Raw genomic sequence first — 15,868 nt, 5'->3', positions numbered from 1 at the left:
ACGTGGGGGCTCGGGGCTCGCTCACTCTCCGCTGGCCTTAAACTTCCCAGTACCGGCCTCTCGCTCTCTGCTCGTCTCCCTCGCTCTGGGAATAAAATCAAAACAAACAAAAAAAAACAATCGCTTTTGTCTTTCCCATATAGTCTCTAATAATAAAATCATGCCACTGAAACACTAAAAGCAGAACACCAGACTCAGTGAGCACTCTCCAAGCTAAAATTAGTCCACCTTTACAGTACCGCCTTCTACCTCCCCCAAATACAAAGCATTGGAAAACGCATATTAACCCTTTGAGTCTCGATGATCGTAGACACTGAATACCTTTAAAAATCTCACCAAAACCCACGTGGGTCATTTCTCTTTTCTTTTTTATTATTTTAAAGTGTAAGTTAATTAAGCGGGTTGCAATATGTAAATAAAATTGTGTTCACAATCGAAGTGTGTAGCCCCGAAGAAGGAAAAGAAATCGGGGCGGGCGGGGAGGGAGCGTAAACGCTTTGTTTATGTTCAATGTATTTCGATGCTGGAAGCGGTGAAAAAGACCAACGCTGGCCATCACGGCCAAAATTTAGGGACCCTGTAATGGACAGACAGACCAACAGCTTGCGATGACAGACAGAAATGGCAGGCATCTGCTCATCGGAAATGTTCTTGCTATGTATTATTCCCTCCAGTTCGGGGGTGAGCCAACGCCAGCAAAATGCCTGAAAATAAATACTGAAAAGTGTGCAGAGGGCTCTGGAATATTAGCCTAAGACGTTAGGGTAGAAAACCATACACTCATTCACAACACAGGGCACAACCCACTGTGCTCATAGTAACTCTTTCAAGGAAATATGGATGTCACGTTTCCCTGATTGTTGCGCTCAGCACACAGGGATGGTCCAGTATGTAGACAAGGCTGTCATTTCCTATTGTTATCTGGTGCACTGGGGTGGGAGGAAACTCACTTCCACACACACTCTGAAATACTGACTACTCAGGTAGATTGTCTGCAAACACCAATGTTCTAGTAACTCCAGAAACTAGTTGAAAGGAAAAGAAAGGCCTGGATGCACGTGTACTTAGTTTCTCTTTTAGTGAGGTGTGCACACATAATGTGCTGGCATAATAACATATGCCATTCGCGTACTTCTTACATAATGAATTATGTATACAAACAGAGAATACTTAATCAAATATATTTACAATATTACTCAGATATTACTGAAGTATTAAATACAGTACACTCCTTCCTGCTTATCTATAAACTCCAGTATAGAATACAACTCAACTCAAATATATAATACATCTCTCTCTCTCTCTCTCTCTCTCTCTCTCTCTCTCTCTCTCTCTCTCGATATATATACACACACATATATATATATAGACATCCACAACATAGTCAATTTTAAATTGTCCCATTTAGGCCTAAGGATTTAATCATTGTGGAGGATTTTGTAATCTTGTGGTGTGGGCTAATGTGTTTCCTGACAGGAGGAGTTATTCTGCTGGGCAGGTGAGACTTACGGTTGTAAAACAGTCTCAGGTTCCAGGGCCTCCTTCGTGGTGGATGTAGGAGTTAACTCTGGGACTGCAGGAAGTGGTTCTGACAACTCTGGCCAACTTTCTTCTCTGACAGTCTGCTCTCCTCAACTGATCGACATGTCGTCTCCAAATGACATCAGACACAAACTCCACTGTATAAAAGAGTGGTGCCATTCCGTACTTAATCTTTCCAAGTACCCACTTTTGATCATCTCTGTAGTCCCGCGCCAAGACTGCTTGTCCAGGAGTGAAACATTAAAACTCCTTCTTTGAGAGCCCTCATTGTGTCTCAGCTGTTTGTCCTGCATACTCCTCCAGAGAATGGGATTGAGGAGATCTAAGTGTGAGTGGAAAGGACAACCCAGGAACAGCACAGCTGGGGAGTTGTTGGTTGTGGAGTGTGCTGCACTGCGACATGCCAGGAGGAGATTCGTGTGCTTCTGATTCAGTGTCAGTGTAGTCTCTTCACTGACATTGTGGGCAGTGAGTTCTTTAGACTCTGGACAAACCTTTCCACCAAGCCATTTGTAGCTGGTTGCTATGGAGTAGATATAATATGTCTTATTCCATTTACTTCCAGGAATGACTGAAAACTGTTCCTCAACAAATTGTTACAGCACACACTTGACCACATCAGCCTCTCGGATTTAGACATTCCGATTCTTTGCAGTATGGATAGCTGGTGCGGTATTTTGGCCTGCTCCAATTAGTGGCTGTGATTTGGTGCCAAGATTGGGATATTTAAAGAGCACCTGGATTCAGGTTCGGTGCTCAATCATCAGCTCATCTTCGATGAGTCTGCAGTTGTGTTTCGGATTACTGTCTCATTTGGATTCTCATCTAGTCTCATCAGGATCTCATCTCGCATCTAGTCAAGAACCCTAACCTCGTCTCAATTCTAGCCTCAGATATTCCAGCACTTGGATCTTCACCATCCTCGCCTCTCATCACAATACAGTTGCACCAACATTGACCCAGTGGGGTATTGGATTCTCTTGTCAGCTGTGGCCAGCCATGGCAAGAAGATCTCCAGACAGGGCTTGGAGATGCATGACTTCCAGATTGCTGTGTGCCAACTGTTGCGAGGAGGAAGACAAAATCGCTCGCGTGAGGTTGTCAGTCATGCTGCGAAGTCTGTCCATCTTCCAAACCCGGAGAGGTTCAACAGTGACCCGGATTCTTGGCATGGCTTCCTCACACAGCGCTAATTAGTTTTTAAACTCCAGGCATCCCAGTTTGCTATACAGCATTGCAAGCAGAGGTCAGAGATTTGCTCCGATTTAGAAAAATTTATGAACACCATGAACGGGTGTCCCATCATCCCTCCAGAGCTAACAGATACTTTGCCCACCTGATGAAGATTTGTCAAGGTAGTTGGTGAGCTGCTGACTATGCAATTGAGGTTTGGTCCCTGGCCAAGGAGTGTGGCTGGAATGGGGAGGCCTTGGACACTCTGTACCGCCAGGGATTCTGAGGAAATTGAAGGGTGCCTTTGCCAGTATACAGTATGACAGAGGATCTGATTGATCAGTCCATCTGCCTTGATAATCACCTGGCAGAGTGGAAGTGGGACTACCTCAAGACGTCAAAGCAGGCTAGCCCAATCCTGGCCTCGGACAATGACCAGCCCAAGACCCGGTTGAGCCGATGGAAATCAGCTGTAATCAGCACAAGATTATCCGCCAATGAGAGATCCTGGCATTGGAGTCAAGGTTGCTACTACCACTGCAGGAAGCAGGTCACTGAGAACGTCCAAAGCTGCAGCCACTAGGAAACTGCCACAACCATGCAGTATTGGGAGGACTGAGACAATAGCAGCCTTTACACTCAACGTTACAGTTTCTGGTGTCATGTTGAAGACACAGGTCTCCTGGTGAAAGCACTGGTGAAGGTGAATACTTTTGTGGTCTCTGGGGCAGCAAATAATTTTCCATACTTGGGAGCAGCCCATCGAGCTAATATACCTCTACAGGAGTTGAGCCAGCACATAACCACAACTACCCTGGACAGAAGTCCTCTTGGGTCCGAAAGATCCTGCAGGAGACGTTGGTTTTGTAAGTGAGGATGCAGAGGGCATTTGCTTTCATATCATAGTTTCCCCTTATGTACTTCTGATCCTTGGGTACCTATGGCTGTCCAAGCATAACCCTTCTGTGAACTGGGAGGAGGGGAGAATCAGTGCATGGTTATGTTTTGGTAAGAAGAAATGTTTTCGGTTTGATGATCCAACTCCCAGACTTTCCCGAGGCCAGCGGCTATTGAGGAGGCAGACCTTTGCTTGGAACAACCTGAAGCCTTCAGGAGACCCAGTCATGCCTTCTAAGGTGGACAAGCCAGCTCCAGTCAACAGGACCGTGCAAGTCCCGACCCTGACTAGTCAGAGGCATGCTGGAACTGGAGAGAAAGGGTCTGTGGTTCAGGAATAAGCTGAAAAGCCCACCAAGGAGGTGCCCAAGAATTCTAAAGCCCTATCAGCCAAGCCTGAGGGAACCAGTCACCTGGTCCCATCTAAGGGAAAGGCTCTTAAATGTAGATCTTCAGAACCTAGTCCCAGGAAGACAAAGACTATTTGTAATGCCTTGTTGCTGTTATCCAAGGATACGGATAATGACTTGGGCTCTGATTACATCAAGTCTCTGGAGTTGGTTAAGGACTCCAATTTGGACTCTATTTTAACAAAGGATTATAGTGAACCTATGGAGAAGACTCTGTGGTCTGCCAAATGACTGCTGGCACCTAAGGAACCTCAGGGGTTAGTTACAACACCCAACCCAGTCGAAATTCCCTCTGCCTACAAGGATTTGAAAGGGGTTCTCAGCAAAGGAAAGGCCTCGACTCTTCCACTGGACCAACCCTACAACTGTGCAATAGAACTACTGCCCTGGCACTTGTCCTCTAAGTGGTCAGTTGTACGAGTTCTTTGGCCTGGAGAGACGTGCTATGGAGGAGTACATAGAAGAGGCACTTGCAATGGGATTCATTCAGCTCTTCACCTCAGCAGCCGGCACAGGCTTCTTCTTCCTACAAAAAATGAATGGAAGCCTGTGGTCATTCATTGATTATAGAGGACCGAATCACATAACAGTGAAGAATCATTACCCCTTTCCACTCATGAACAATGCCTTTGAGATACTCTAAGGGGCAAGAGTATTCTCGAAGCAAGACTTGCAGGTGCATACAATCTGGTCTACATAAAGGAGGGTGATAAATGGACAAATGCATTCAATACACCAACAGGGCACTATGAGTGCATGGTCATGTCCTTTGGCCTTGCTAACATGCCAGTGGTTTTCCAGACCTTCATGAACAATATGCTTCAGGATACTCTCCATAAGCATGTCTTCGTCTATTTGGACGACATGGTAATTTTCTCAAGGTCCATGGAGGAGCATGTCACTCATGTCAGAGATATCTTAAAGAGGCTTCCAGATCATGGACTTTATGTCAAGTTTGAAAAGTCCGAATTGCATGTGACCACAGTTTCATTTTTGGGTTTTATCATCTCTAATGATAATCTCAGTCTGAACCCTACAAGAAACAGGCAATCAGATTGGCAATCACAACCATCCAGTGTGAAACAAGTCCAATGATATCTGGGATTTGCCAGCTTTTACAGAAAATTCAGCAGGAACTTCAGCTCAGTGGTGGCTCCGCGGATGGTATTAAAAGAGGTCTATGGCTTTCCATGAAGAGGAGGCTACTTTTGCAGAACTCAGACAGTGGTTCACGGCAGCTCCCATTTCGGTCTTGCCTAACCCAGACCTTCCATTCATCATGGAAGGGGATGCTTCGGATGTTGGAGTGGGTGCAATATTGTCTCAACAGATACCCTCAGACAATCAGCTGTGTGTTCTTCTCCAGGCATCTATCCCTAGCAGAGGTGTACTATGAATTTAGAAATAGGGAGGTGCTCGCAGTCAAGTAGGCTCAGGAGGAGTGGTGTCACTGGCTTAAGGGTGCCAAGAACCCTTTTATTGTGTGGACAGCTCACAAAGACATGGCTTATATTCTGGAGGCCAAAAAACTGAATTCCAGGCAGGGCAAGTGGTGTCTTTTCTTTAACTGTTCAATTTTGTTTTGATCTATTGACAAGGATCAAAGAATCGAAAATCAGATGACTTGACTTATCAGTTCGACAAACTCGAAAAAGAGGAGTAGCCTAGCACTATTTTGCCCCAAACTAAGGTGGCAGCGCCCATTTTTTGGGGAAATGATGTGGTTGTACACAAGTCTCAGGCACAAGGGGAGATTCCCAAGAACAATCCTCCAAATGTCTATCTGTTCCAAGTTCCACCAGGTCTAGGGTTCTTCAATGGAGACACACATCTAGAATGACCACTCACACAAGGGTTGCCAGAACCCTTGAGTTCATTAAGAGGAGATACCGGTGGACTGGGATGGTTAAGAAGTCCAGCAATATGTACAAGAATGCAAGGTGTGCATCCAGAACAAGGAGTCCCACACACAACCTCAGGGGCTCATCAACCTGTTCCAGACAGACCATAGGTACACATCTCCAAGGGGAAGACCATCTGGATTTCACCAGCAGTTCAACAGTCAGACAGAGCACATGGACTCTGAGATGCCTAGCCTCAGAAAGACCAAATGCGTGGTGCGATCATTTGAAGTGGGCAGACATTACCCACAACACACTAGTGCATTCTGCACACAGGATGTCCCCATTTGAGTGTCAATTTGGGTATTCTCCACCACTGTTCCCCAAGCAAGAGGCCAAGGCTGGGATTCCTGTTGCCGAGGATCTTGTAAAGCACTGTAAGAAGAAATGGACTATGGCCTCTACCCGTAAAGCCGAAATGAAGCCCAACTGTAAGAGAAGACAGGCACTAGCTTTTCAGCTTGAGCAAAAAGTTTGGTTGTCAACTGAAGATTTGCCTCTCCATGTGGAGCCAAGAAAATTGGCGCCCAAATTCATTGTGACATTTAAGTTCCTTAAGAAAGTGAATTTGGTAGCTTGCATTTTGCAGCACCCCAAGACCCTTAAGCTTATTCCCACCTTCCGTGTAACCAAGTTGAAACCTGTGGATACCCAGTCCTTTAGCCCCACCACCATCAACCTTGCCACCACTCAGATTTGTTAATGGGCAACAGGTCTTCACTGTAAAGAAACTTCTGGATTCATGAACTGTTCAAGGTGTTCAGCAGTCCATCCCATTGACTGGGCAGTGTTTGGACCTGAAGAACATTGCTGGGTTCCAGAAAGGGACATCCTGGATCCAGCAATGATCCATGATTACCATCAAGATCACACAAGTAATCAGGTTCTGGCCTGCTTTGCTAAGTGGTGGTCATGTTTCGGTGCCAAGATTTGGATATTTAAAGAGCACCTGAACTGGTCCTCAATCATCAGCTCAATGTCAGTTCAGTCTGCGAATGTGTTTAGGATTTATGGCTGATTTAGATTTTCATCTAGTCTCATTATGTTCTCATCTAGCATCTAGACAAGAACCCTGTTCTCATCTCAGTCCCAATTATCATGTTTTGATATCAGTCTCAGATACTCCAGAACTTGAGTCCTCACAATTCTCACCTTGGCCTGTCATCACAATTCCATTGTCTCTGGCTAAATGTTCTGGAGCATTGCTTCTTGAGAAGACACTTCTCAACACATCAGTGGTGTGTGAGGCTGTAGTGGAGGCTATTGGAAACATGTCTGGCCACTTTGTAGCTGCTCCTACTACTACTAAGAAATATGTGCCCATGAGTGATTCAGCAAAATCCACACGAATCCTCTGCCCGGGCAATGCAGGCCATTCCCAGGGATGGAGAATTGCTGCTCTCAGTATCTTCTGAATGTGCTGGCATCGTGAACAGTGCAAGCTGATCAATCTGCTGATCTGTCCCAGGCCAGCAGACAGAGCTTTGACCACCTGTTCATTTTCACCACATCTAGAATGCTGGCATATAGCTCCTCCATCACTTTATCTCTCAGCTTGGATGGTACAACTCTCAGTTCCCACATAAGGCAACCCACATCAAGGGTAAGTTCATCCCAGCACTGTTAAAAATGGGGGAATTGAAATTTCTGCTGCATTTCCCAGTGATTTTGGGTTCCTGTGTAGACCTGAGACAGTATGGGGTCTTTGCTCACTTCCCTTTGGATCACATCCACCATAATAAGGAGAGTTCCCATTTGCATTAGGGAGAATCATCAAGGGGAATGTCTTCTTTTGTAAATTTTGCAGTTATTTCATTTTCGAAGGACAAACAGGACAATCCATTAGTATTTCCATCATTAGCTGTCCTCTTGAATTTGATCTTGTGATGGTTTCCTCCAAGAATCAGAACACCCTTCCGTGGATTAATGCTAGTGGTTGAAGATCAGAATGTTAGGGTAAAAGTACAAATACTTATTGAAATGTTTTACACCCCAAACCAGACTCAAGATCCGTCTGCCAATCTGTGTGTAATTTTACTTCTCAGCAGCAGTAAGGAAACGTGGTGCAAAGGTTACGGGCCATTCAGTTCCATGCCTCATAACATATGACATGCACCTGTCCCATAAGGGAAGGCATTATGATCAAGCTTCACTTGACAATGTGGATCATAACAAGTGATAACAGTGTCTGGCATCACCATTTCTTTTGACTTTTTGAAAGCCACCTCACACTGTTTTGTCCACTGCCATTTCTTTATGATCTGCAGTAATGAGTTCAAGGGGCCAGGAACCTATTATAGTAATTGACAAATCCTAAAAAGAACCACAACTGTGTCACATCTTGAGCATCCACAACTGCTTGAACTTATTCAGCACACTTGTGTAATGCTTGTGCATCAATTGTGTGAGAACAGTGGTACTTGGTTAAAGAATTCACACTTGCCACATAGTGCTCTGAGTCCATAATCTAATTTTTTTAACACCGCCTTGAGGTTTTGGAGGTGGTCCATGTCATCCTCACTGGTAACAATGATGTCATCTGGGTAACACTGAGTACCTGGACAGCCTTGCAGTACTTGGTCCATAGCTTTCTGCCAGAGTGCAGGTGCAGATGCTACTTCAGAAGTATACCTGTTATAGTGATAAACCCTTTTGTATCTCTTCATGGTGAGACACACTTTGGGCCCTTCTTTCATTTCTACCTGTAGGTAGGCCTCACCTAAGTTCACATTACTGAAGTATTTTTCTCCAGTGAGGTTTGCGAAAGTATCCTCTATCCTGTGCAGAGGGTATTGACCTATTTACAGTACAAGACTGATAGTGACCCTAAAATCACCACAGATCCTGACAGATCCACTCTTCTTGGCTGCTGGGACCACTGTTTTGTAACTCCAAAACTTGGAAGTAGGTACAGAGGAGATGTCAGGGGTAAGTTTTTTTTTATGCAGAGAGAGGTGAGTGTGTGGGATGGGCTCCCGGCGAAGGTGGTGGAAGCAGATATGATAGGGTCTTTTAAGAGACTCCTGGATAGGTACGTGGAGCTTAGAAAAATAGGGTTAATTTGAGTAACCGTAGGCAATTTCTAAGGTAAGGACATGTTCAGCACAGCTTTGTGGGCTGAAGGGACTGTATTGTGTTGTAGGTTTTCCATGTTTCTATATTTCTAAAACATTGAACTAACTCAAAGGAAAACAAGAGAGCTGAGAAAGTGAGTCTTCTTTCGTGTTTACTTTAAATGAGCTGCACAAATATCACATGGTAGCTTCCTGATGTATCCAATTCTGTACTCAAATTTATCAGCCCAAAACATCGACTGCTTATTCATTTCCATAGACACAGCCTGACCTGCTAGGTTCCTCCAGCTTTTTGAGTGTGTTACCGTATGCATGGTAGTTAATGGGTTAATCCTATACCACTCAGCAAGCTACTCTTACATAGGAGGAGTTCACATACTGTACAAGCAGTGTCATTCAGTTTAACAGCCTGCATGCCACCATCCAGGTGTCTCACTCTTTCTGAACTCTCCCTCAAATCAAGCACAACATGGTGTCAGAAGTGGTTGACTTCTCACCATCACACCCCCCAAGTAGTGCAGTTCTTTCTACAATGATTAAATATGTGAAAGCTATTTCCGACCGGAAGAGTTTCCCTGAGGAAATAAGACCATTGTGCACGATGTTCCTACAGAATGGCTACAAGGTGAAGGAAATCAATCAGGCCTTTAAACTAACAATGAGGAAGAACCTGTCACTACTGCCTGCCTTCCTTATATTTCCGCAATTTCTGGAAGGATGGCCAGGATCCTGAAGACATACCAGATTAATACCATCCACAAACCCATAAACAAGCTTAAATCAGGTGGGTCAAAGTTGACCTGGGACTAAGTTCAACTAGCATTGACAGGATTCCCTGTGAATGCGAGGAGGTGTATATTGGCCACCTTGTAGCCATTCTGTAGGACGCACGGTGGAAACCTGCTTCAAGGAGCTCAGGAGGTGTATCCATTTGGGTTACCCGGAGAAATAGGCGGTAGCAGAACGTTGCATTCCCAATGGCCTTTGTCAGCACAGAACTACCGACAGACAGACAGACATACTTTATTCATCCCAAGGGAAATTGGGTTTCATTACAGTTGCACCAACCAAGAATAGTGTAGGAATATAGCAATATAAAACCATAAATAATTACATAATAAGTAAATTATTCCAAGTGGAAATAAGTCCAGGATCAGCCTATTGGCTCAGGGTGTCTGACACTCTGAGGGGAGAGTTGTAAAGTTTGATGGCCACAGGCAGGAATGACTTCCTATGACGCTCAGTGCTGCACCAGTGACTTTTGGGGCCACCTGGTAAAGGAAGCCTTTGAAATAAAACTAGAGAAAAAGAATTTTAATGAAGATGAAGGCCTCGCTCTAAGTAAGAACTGGAGTTTGATTGTAAACAACATGGGAGAACTGAAACCCGATTGGATGAAGAGAATCAGGAGGGATAGACTACAAGGGTATAAATACCACCGGATTAGACATGACAAGCCATCATCCCTGATGAAGATGGCAGAGTATGTCATCGAAGTGTCAGTTATAATTGATACTTGCACCTGGCTGAAAACCCAAGTAGAGACCATTCGGCATATAAGCCAGGAAAGCACTAGATCCCTTTTTAAGTCTGTTCTTTTTGCATATGTCTGTGGGAGGTGTCCAAGGACTTATCAGTCTGGACTGACTATGCTAATTGCTAAATGTGCGTACGTGAAACCGGGTCAGGTTTGCTGGGTATTATCTATGAGCTGCACCAAAGAGAGTAATAATTGTAATAATCTGTGGGTCACTAGCCTGGGGAAGTGCACAGAGACACTGACACAGCAGAGCAGTTAGTCAAACTGTCAGGGAGACAGAGCAAAAGACTTTTATAATCCAAGTAAATAAAATACTAAACAAACAAACAGGAAAATGGAGCAAATACCTTCCACCTTTGCCCCTTCTCCTGTCAGTGAGCTCCACCGGGCATAAGAACTATGCTACACGTGAAGGCCAGGAATTGGACTTAGTTGTCAGAGGCTGTTTGAGACACATGCCATTAAGAGCATTTGTTTAGCAGTGGGAGCACGTTCACACTACTACCCTTCAGCTATGACTACCTTTGGAGCCAAAAACTAACAGATGCTCAGGAAAAGTGGTACAAAACAGTGCAGGACAAATCCAAAGAATATTTCCCAGGAAAGCGAAATGCGATATATGAGAGTAAACGAGGTGCAGCCATAAAGATCACAGAATGAGGTGACAGCAGAACACAGCTTAAACAAAACGGACAAGTGAAACAAAGCAGATAAAATGCCCAACAGCAGGAGGTGCAGCAAGTCTCCATTCCATATCAAAGAGCTCTATTCGGCAAAAGAAGTGAAGTGTCACCAATGCAATGGAGTTGACCACTATAAACGCATTTGACACTCAAAAACTGTTCTTCATGAGGTCGAAGATGACCATAATACAGACAAAGAGAGAGCTTTCTTTGGGGCTCTAGATTCAAATAGACAAGGCTGGTCTATTGCAGTTCAGTGGTAAAATAAGGCAGTGATGTTCAAAATGAACACTGGGGCAGATGCCACAGCCATCCCAAATGTCATTTCACAAAACTGGTGAAGAAAAATAAGATTACACTAAATCCATCATGCATCCAGGGAAACCTAATCTCAGCGTGAAAGGAATGTTTACTGTTTCCATTCATGAAAATGAGCTACAATTAAAACAAGATCTCTTCTCACCACTACTAGGACAGCTATTGAGAAGCTGAACCTCACTGCAAAGTTAGATTCGCAGTCAATTTTCAGTGGCGAGAGCAGTACACAGACCTGGAGGTATTGAAAGAAGAGTTTGATGCACCATCAATAACTCTAGGAGACTGGAAGTGAATGATAGGCTTTTATTAACAGCAAAAAGGGAGCATGACATCTCGAAGACTGAGGGAGGAGCAGTGCCCCAATCACCTTTATACAGGGGTCATTAGGAGGGGCCACAGGGGCAGTCAGCAGCAATCAGCAGAGGGGCGTGTCCAGACAGGTATACATAATTTACCACATTCATCCCTCCTTTGTTTTAAAAGAGACTCCCCACGGGGTGAAGTTTCTGACAAGTATATTTACAGGTCAAGTCTATCAGGCCGTCGAGTCTGTCGCTGCGATCTACGTAGCACCGGTGGTGATTGCACCAGTGACGGTGGTTGTGCTGGCTCCGGCCTGACTTGAGGTGTCAGCCCATTAGGCATCAGTAATCCCTCATGCGTGTGTGTGGCACCCGGTATGGGAGTGTCGTGAGGAGTCTGTGTAGGGCTTGGTGTGCGCGGTGTCAGGTGGGTATACACCTCAGTGGGTACAGGGTTCATAGTCACCGTGGAGTGCTCAGGGTAGGGGTCTGGTGCTCCTGCGGCTGCCAGCTTGTGGATGGAGACCATGTCCTCCCGCCCATCAGGTAAGACCACGTAGGCGTACTGGGGATTCGCATGAAGTAGGTGAGCCCTCTCGACCATCGGGGAGCATTTATTGCTCCTCGCATGTTTCCGGAGCAGCACTGGCCCTGGGGAAGTCAGCCAAGCTGGTAGGGTGGTCCCAGTGGCAGACTTCCTGGGAAAAGAAAAGAGTCGCTCATGAGGGGTGGCTTTGGTGGACGTGCATAACAGGGAGCAGATGGAGTGGAGTGCCTCGGGGGGGACCTCCTGCCAGCGAGAGACCAGCAACCCCTTTGACTTAAGGGCTAAGAGTGTGGCCTTCCACACAGTGGCATTCTCCCTCTCCACCTATCCATTCCCCCAGGGATTATAGCTCGTGGTACTACTGGTAACAATACCCCTAGCCAGCAGGTATTGACGCAGCTCATCACTCATAAATGAGGACCCTCTATCACTGTGGATATAGCAGGGATATCCGAACAGAGTGAAGGGCTGGCGCAGGGCCTTTATGACAGACATGGCAGTGGTATCGGGGCAGGGGATGGCAAAGGGGAACCGCGAGTATTCGTCGATTATGTGGAGAAAGTACACATTGCAGTCGATGGAGGGAAGGAGGCCCTTAAAGTCGACACTCAGTCGTTCAAAGGGGCGGGTGGCCTTGATAAGTTGTCCCTTTTCAGGACGGTAGAAGTGCGGTTTGCACTCAGCGCAGACTTGGCAGTCTCTGGTTTTCGTCCTGATCTCCAAGGGAGTAAGACAGATTCCGGGCTTTCACGAAGTGGAAAAGCCGGGTGACCCCCAGGTGGCAAAGATCTGCATTGAGGGCGTATAGCCGGTCGAGCTGCGCGCTGGCACATGCTCCCCGTGATAGGGCATCGGGGGGCTCATTGAGCCTTCCAGGCCAGTACAGGATGTTATCGTTGTAGGTGGAGAGTTCGATTCTCCATCTGAAAATTTTATCAATTTTGATTTTGCCCCGCTGTTGTTTGCTGAACATGAACGCAACTGAGCGCTGGTCGGTCAGCAAGGTGAACCTTTTGCCGGTGAGATAGTGCCTCCAGTGCCTAATAGCTTCCACTATGGCCTGGGTTTCTTTCTCCACCAGGGAGTGCTGAATTTCAGGCCTTGAAGGGTACAAGAGAAGAATGCTACCGGCCTTACTGCCTGATTGAGGGTAGCAACCAGCGCGAAGTCGGAGGCATCACTCTCTACTTGGAAGAGAATGGTCTCGTCCACCTCATGCATCGTTGCTTTGGCAATGTCCCCTTTAATGCGGCTCAAGGCTGCGCGGCAGTCGGCTGAGAGGGGAAATGTGGTGGACTTGACCAGGGGGCGGGCCTCATCTGCGTAGTGAGGGACCCATTGGGCGTTATAGGAAAAGAAGCCCAGGCACCTTTTGAGGGCTCTGAGGGTGTTGGGAAGAGGGAGTTCCAACAGGGGGCCCATACGGTCGGGGTCAGGGCCAATGACCCCGTTCTCCATGATATACCCAAGAATAGCAAGTTGGGTGGTTCTGAACACGCACTTGTCCCTGTTATAGGTGAGGTTAAAAGCTTTGGCTGCTTGTAAAAATCATTGGAGGTTGGTGTCGAGATCCTGCCAGTTGTGACTGCAGATGGTGATGTTATCCAGATATGGGAACATGGCCTTCAGTTGGCACTGGTCCATTATCCGGTCTATTTCCCTCTGGAAGACAGAGACACCATTCGTGACACCGAAGGGGATGCGCAGGAAGTGATAGAGCCTGCCGCCCACCTCGAAGGCAACGTAGGGGCAATCATCCAGGCAGCTGGGGAGCAGATGGTAAGCAGATTTTAGGTCTATGGTCGAGCTTGTATTGAGCTATCTGATTGACCATATCCGCGATGCAGGGTACCGGGAATGCATCAAGCTGCGTGAACCTATTGATGGTCTGGCTATAGTCCACGACCATCCTATTTTTCTGCCAGTACCAAACAACGACCACCTGGGCCCTCCAAGGACTTCTGCTTGGCTCAGTGATCCCTTCCCTGAGCAGCCGCTGTACCTCCGACTTAATGAAGGCCCTGTCCCGCACGCTGTACCTCCTGCTTTTAGTTGCCACAGGTTTACAGTCAGGGGTCAGGTTGGCGAACAGCAGTGGGGGAGGGTTCTTGAGGGTGGAGAGGCCACAAGTGGTGCCTGTAGTGCGGCTGTTGGCATGGTGTTGGGTGGGATGTGCAGGTCGGTGTGTGTGTGTGGTCAGTAGCAGGGTATGTGACGAATTCCTACCTCAGAATCCAAATCCTTTGCTAGGGTTTCCCGATAGCAATCAAGTTGAGAATGCTGGGTGATGTACTGAGGATTTCTGACAGTGATTGGTGGGAGGGGCCCATCATACTCCATTGTCACACTTTTCAGGTGGCTCTGGAAGTCGAGCCCCAATAGCACAGGGGCACATAGTTGAGGCAGATTTCCCATGGCAAATTGCAGGCACAGACATTTTTGAGCTGAAAAGGGACAAATATCCTCTCCCTGTGGATTACTACTCATGGAATACTGTGGTGTTCAAACTGATCTCTACATCCTCAGCAGCAGTTATACAGTACCTGAAAGCTCATCATGGAATACCAGAGACACTTGTGTCAGACAAAGGCCCACAATCTTCCTGCTCAGAATCCAAATCCTTTGCTAGGGACTATGGGTTCAAACACCATACAAGCAGTCCACAGTACCCACAGGCAAATGGCAAAGCAGAAAGAGAAATACTAACTGTTAAGAATCTCCTACTGAAAGCAAAAGCAACGAAGCGCTGCTAGCTTATTGCTCCACACCTCTTGCAAATGGCTATAGTCCATCCGAGTTGTCGATGGGCCAGAGACTGAGAAGAAGCCTGTCCATTCTTCCTTCCCTTCACCAACCTCACTTACTGGACTGAGACTGAGATTTTGAGACAACACAGTGTGAGAAAACAAAGAACTTGCACGATCTCAGACTCAGAGCAAATCTTGGTCACCGCTCAGGAGCAGTGATGCCATTTGGGTTCCAGACCAATCCACCAAAGGATCAGTAGTCCAGCAGCATGTACCATGCTCATTTGTGATCAGAACATCACCAGGTGAAATCAGGCGGAAGAAGCATGTGCTCGCGCACCTTCAAAGTCTGCAAAAGGGCAAGGAAGAAATAGAGTGGCTGGATCCTTATGATGAGGCCCACTTAGCTGAGGTTAGTGCACCGGTTCAGGAATCTCCATCTGCTCTAACTATTCCAGGAACCTATACCAAATATGGTCATATATCTGTCCCACCACAGAGAGATATACTCCATAGCCTAATAGCTTAGGGCAAGTGACTTAAGAGGCAGAATAATCCTCTAACTTTGTCGGAGTGTTAAAGTAGTCTACCCTGACCCCCATTAGATTTAATGGTTTTTAGAAAGTGTTCTAATGAGACTATTCTTCATAAAACAAGGAAAAAATTAGGGAAAACCAAGAGAGCGAGAGACAATTAAAACAAAGAGAAAGACCATTATTATGTTGGTAATTGTT

At 46.2% G+C, this 15,868-nt stretch overlaps 1 long non-coding RNA gene across 1 annotated transcript in view; it reads left to right on the top strand.

Annotated features, from left to right (window-relative positions):
• The window catches only part of LOC132398458 (uncharacterized), a 49,264-nt gene that overhangs the window by 380 nt on the left and 33,016 nt on the right, over positions 1 to 15,868 (top strand). The gene's annotated exons all lie outside the window — the stretch shown is intronic.

This window comes from Hypanus sabinus, chromosome 8, assembly GCF_030144855.1.
Source record: "Hypanus sabinus isolate sHypSab1 chromosome 8, sHypSab1.hap1, whole genome shotgun sequence".
NCBI lineage: Eukaryota > Metazoa > Chordata > Chondrichthyes > Myliobatiformes > Dasyatidae > Hypanus > Hypanus sabinus.
This window is presented reverse-complemented; position numbering and strand designations above follow the sequence as displayed.